We start from the raw sequence: 6,000 nt of genomic DNA on the forward strand, positions 1-6,000 counted from the left end.
CATCAGGAAGTTCACGGTTCACATATTGCTGAAGCCTGGCTTGGAGAATTTTGAGCATTACTTTACTAGCGTGTGAGATGAGTGCAATTGTACGGTAGTTTGAGCATTCTTTGCCATTGCCTTTCTTTGGGATTGGAATGAAAACTGACCTTTTCCAGTCCTGTGGCCACTGCTGAGTTTACCAAATTTGCTGGCATATTGAGTGCAGCACTTTCACAGCATCATCTTTCAGGATTTGAAATAGCTCAACTGGAATTCCATCACCTCCACTACCTTTGTTCATCAGACATTTTATTTTTGGGGGTTCCAAAATCACTGCAGATGGTGACTGCAGCCATGAAATTAAAAGACGCTTTCTCTTTGGTAGAAAAGTTTTGACCAACCTAGATAGCATATTCAAAAACAGAGACATTACTTTGCCAACAAAGGTCCATCTAGTCAAGGCTATATTTTTTCCTGTGGTCATGTATGGATGTGAGAGTTGGACTGTGAAGAAGGCTGAGCACCAAAGAATTGATGCTTTTGAACTGTGGTGTTGGAGAAGAGTCTTGAGAGTCCCTTGGACTTCAAGGAGATCCAACCAGTCCATTCTGAAAGAGATCAGCCCTGGGATTTCTTTGGAAGGAATGATGCGAAAGCTGAAACTCCAGTACTTTGTCTACCTCATGCGAAGAGTTGACTCATTGGAAAAGACTCTGATGCTGGGAGGGATTGAGGGCACGAGGAGAAGGGGATGGCAGAGGATGAGACGGCTGGATGGCATCACTGACTCGATGGACATGAGTTTGAGTGAACTCTAGGAGTTGGTGATGGACAGGGAGGCCTGGCATGCTGTGATTCATGGGGTTGCAAAGAGTCAGACACGACTGAGCAACTGAACTAAACTGAACTGAGGAAATTTTTTAGTCTTTCATCACAGTTTTAGTCTTTCATCACAGTAGTTAACTGTAGTAGTAGTTAACTGTGATGTAAGACTAAACAATTTCCTGCTGCTGCTGCTGAGTTGCTTCAGTCATGTCCGACTCTGTGCGACCCCAAAGACGACAGGCCATCAGGCTCCACCTTCCCTGGGATTCTCCTGGCAAGAACACTGGAGTGGGTTGCCATTTCCTTCTCCAATCTATGAAAGTGAAAAGTGAAAGTGAAGTCGCTTAGTCTTCAGCTTAGCAACCCCATGGACTGCGGCCTACCAGGCTCCTCTGTCCATGGGATTTTCCAGGCAAGAGTACTGGAGTGGGGTGCCATTGTGTAGCTAATTATTTTTTCCCACTTTTGGGAATCTTCCAAATTGTATGGCAAAAACAATACAATATTGTAAAGTAAAAAAATAATAATAATAAAAAAGGGAAAAAATAAATAAATACTAAAAAAAAACTTTAGGAATATATATTTCAAAAAGAGAAATTTTGGACTAAAAATTACATTAAACATTTTAGGTAGGGATTCAACATTGTAAAGAGTATAAATTTTTGATTTATCTCAAGAATTTATACTCAACCACCTATTTGTGAAACATAAACAGGAAAATAACAATTTTCAGTAAAGTTTAAGCTATCAGTCCAAGTCAAATGAACTCTATTTCCATGATTGATTCTTATTTCCCTTTTGTGAATCTTAACAAAACTACACAATAAAGATAATTAAAATGGCAATAGAAGTGTTTTTTTTTTTTTTTTTGCGGTTGACAACAAAGAAAGGCATTTGCAGAATCTTAACCATGAGGAAGTATTTTTCCCTGCATAAAATGTCATATAAGAGCTGAAGTCTTATAACAGACAGACCTAGAGATCGCTATATTCTAACAGATATTCCCCTCTTTAAGAGCTTGTATAGCTCTAGTTGCCAATACATAAATTACCTTATTGTTTACAATTTGATTCCTTACTCTATGAATATTTTAAAGAGTTATTTTAAAGAACATGTTAGTCACTTATAGTGATATCTAAGAAAAAATTACTGAAGCACATTTGAAATATTAAAGTCAACTATAATCTATGGTCCTAAGGGCTCCTCTCAATAATAGACTTTTAAGTCCATGTTATTTCTACCCATGGAATACATGTTATTTCTACACATATTTCTACACAAAGTTATTTATACTTTTCATGGGCTTCCCTGGTGGCTCAGTTGGTAAAGAATTCGCCTGCAATGTGGGAAACCTGGGTTTGATCCCTGGGTTGGGAATATCCCCTGGAGAAGGGAATGGCTACTAACTCCAGTATTCTGGCCTGGAGAATTCCATGGACTGCATAGTTCATGGGGTCCCAAAGAGTAGGAAACGGCCAAGTGACTTTCACTTCACTTCATACTTTTCACATTTTATTTTTCCATCAGTATCTGAATTTAACTTACAGCCCTTATAACCACCAGTGTTCATTTAACACAGAAAATCTCATTTATTATTTTTTAATAAGTATCTTATTTTTTGCTAAATGTATTAACCTGCAGATATATTTATTATATTGTTTTATCTTTAATCCAAGTAATGAGTTTATGCTTTCAAAATCTGTATCATATAAAAGGACAGAACTTTAAGAAAGCTGAGTGAAACAGAAACCAAAAATGCTTTCCTTTATCATCTTCCTTATGATACATGGGAAAATATGTGTACTATTTATAATTTGTAATTCCTTCAACTCATTTATTGTTGTACAAACCATAGGAAGTAGGCTTGTATATCCACGTGATTTTCAAAACCTGGGTTAGGTATTTTTTGTCATTAATATGTTGGTCATTTCACCAAGAGGCAGCAGTCTTCTATAACTTCTTATGGCCCTTATTGTATTATTTTTGGAAATATCTACATTTCCTTTAACTCTTTAGTTCTACTGTTTTTGTACACTTGAGTATTTTGCCATTTATAAACTGGTTAGATTTATTCACACAGACATTTCTCAAATATTTTAACTGAGAAATCCTGGAAGTTAAAATGGTTGAAAACTGTTGAGTTATCTATTTTACTTAGACCTAATACTTTCCAGTCCATTCTACAGGAGATCAGCCCTGGGTATTCTTTGGAAGGAATGAGTCTAAAGCTGAAACTCCAGTACTCTGGCCACCTCATGCGAAGAATTGATTCACTGGAAAAGACTCTGATGCTGGGAGGGATTGGGGTCAGGAGGAGAAGGGGACAACAGAGGATGAGATGGCTGGATAGCATCACCGACTTGATGGACGTGTGTGAGTGAACTCAGGGAGTTGGTGATGGACAGGGAGGCCTGGCGTGCTGCGATTCATGGGGTCGCAAAGAATCGGACTCGACTGATCAACTGAACTGAACTGAATACTTGCACATTATTTTTAACAGTTTGATTTTCTATTACAGATACTCTATATCCAGTATTTCTATGATGCACTTGTATAGTCTCTAAGTCGTGTCCAACTCTTTGTGATCCCATGTAGTGGTAGCCCACCCAGCTCCTCAGTCCATGGGATTTACCAGGCAATAATACTGGAGTGGATTGCCATTTCTTTCTCCTGGGGATCTTCCCAACCCAGGGTTCAAACCCACATCTCCTTTTTAGCAAGTGGATTCTTTTACCACTGGGCCATCTGGGAAGCCATTACTTTTTTAACTGTTTTCTCTAAGGTCTGAATTTAAGCATCTGTGGAAAATAATTTTAGTAATATTTTCCCACTTTTCTTGGTCCACCTCCATGTATTATATTTCTCCTCTTACTAATCACTGAACCTGCCTGGTGGCTCAATCAGTCCAGTATTCTGGCCTGGAGAATTCCATGGAGTATGGTCCATGGGATCCCAAAGAGTCAGATATTACTGAGTAACTTTCCCTAATCACTACTTCTAATCATTATTACTAGTAATCACTTACTAATCATTACATAATTTAGTACTCCTCTAAAGGAGTACTGAAAACTAAAATCTTTCTAAATTTGTTTTCATGATTCTATTTTTTTCCATCATCAGCACATTTTATTTTATTTTTTAAACTAATTTGTTTATTGGAATTGGAGGCTAATTACTTTACAATATTGTGGTAGGTTTTCCCATACATTGACATGTGTGATTCTCTTTTTTAGCTCTGTCCCCTTCAAAATGATCTTATCTTATACTTACTGAACTATCATTTTGCTCATATATAAAACCCCTACCAGTGACTTTATTGAGTTCTCAAAAAAAAAAAAAAAAAAAAAACAGAGATCTTATTTTAATATCATGTTTGCTGTCCAGCAGAAAAGCTGAACGCATTTTCAAGGTAAAGCATTTCAGTACTTCAGGTAGAAGCTCAGCTGACCTTGTATTGAAGAAACTGTGTTACTTGTTCAAGAACAGATTTTTTTTTTAAAAAAAAGCACTATTAAACTATCTGGAGATTCAAATTCAGATGCTAACAGTTGTGGGTCTATTAGATATAAAGAAATGTGATATGATACAGACTAAGCAAAATGGCAGAGAAGACAGATAACATAACTTTAATCTTCCTGGGAGTGGGCAGAATAGGAATGGGTAAGTTGTATTCTAGAAGTGCTAGACCCTGAATTGTAGAGCATCTATGCAATATGAGTAGTAAATGACAGACATTTAAAAATATATGAGTTAAACATTTCAGAATAGCTCCATGATAAGTTATTGGTTTAACTTGGATAGTGTTTTTTAAGCAAATTCTTCCTGACTCACACATAACAGAATCAAAACTAAAAAGAACAGTGAGAGAGCCTTAGGTTTTACTTGTATAAGATTGTCCCAATATGTTACATGTTTTTTCATATTCTGTGCTCTTAAAATTTCTAAAAGTTAAATAGTGTTCCAAGATCATTAGATATATTTTCTCAAAATGAAATAATGATGAAATAAAATGATAACCAATGTTTAAAATGTTATTCCTGAAATCATATACCTGACACATATCTTCTAAGATATAATTCATTAACTGGTTGTACCAAAACATGTAAAATTGTCCTATCACTTATATACTATATGTATTTTTCTCCCTGGCTATATATTTTTCTGGTCTGTAATAAGACAGCATTTTTCAAACATATTTTATTCAAATCAAAAACTTTTATTCAAATTCAAAATCAAAATACTAAAAGGAAATGAAAAAGATATTATAGTCAAATGCACAAACATTTCTAGAAAAAAATCATGAAAATGATGTGTACCTGGGAAAACCTTTTTTACTCTATTTAATATTTTCAAACTTTGGTCATGACACACAAATTGATTTGAGTTCCCCAAATTCCACTCACTTTATGACTAAGAATTCAAAAATCCTTAAAAAAACATTAGTTTATTCTGTCATCTTGGTTTCCCTGGGAGGAGACATAGCTATGTAACTATACATTGACACTTACAATAATCTGAAAATAATATATTGACTAGCATTGTTTTCTTTATTTAACAGTTATTTACATGCACCTCTCAATAAGTTTCAGAAGTATCCCAAGTTACTGAAAGGTGTGTTTTTATATATGGAAACACCAAATATGTTTTATTATGTTTTATTAATATTTTATTATTTAATATTATTATTTATATTTATTTTATATATTATTATAATATTAATATGTTATATTCATTATGTTTTATTATTAACTTTTAAAATAGGCTAGTAAAATAATACATTTTCATCTGCAATTTAAGTACTTGTAAATGCTGCTGCTACTGCTAAGTTGCGTCAGTCGCGTCCGACTCTGCGTGACCCCATAGACGGCGGCCCACAGGCTCCCCTGTCCCTGGGATTCTCCAGGCAAGAACACTGGAGTAGGTTGCCATTTCCTTCTCCAATGCATGAAAGTGAAAAGTGAAAGTGAAGTCACTCAGTCGTGTCCGACTCCTAGCGACCCCATGGACTGCAGCGCACCAGGCTCCTCCATCCATGGGATTTTCCAGGCAAGAGTACTGAAGTGGGGTGCCATTGCCTGCTACCAATTCTCAAATACAAACTAAGCAACTAGTTTCTATGAAAATTATTTTAAAATAACAATCATTAAAAAAAAATAAACACCTCTAGTTTGACCATCAACACTAAGGGTTAAT

The sequence above is a fragment of the Bos taurus genome, chromosome 5 (assembly GCF_002263795.3).
Source record: "Bos taurus isolate L1 Dominette 01449 registration number 42190680 breed Hereford chromosome 5, ARS-UCD2.0, whole genome shotgun sequence".
Classification (NCBI taxonomy): domain Eukaryota; kingdom Metazoa; phylum Chordata; class Mammalia; order Artiodactyla; family Bovidae; genus Bos; species Bos taurus.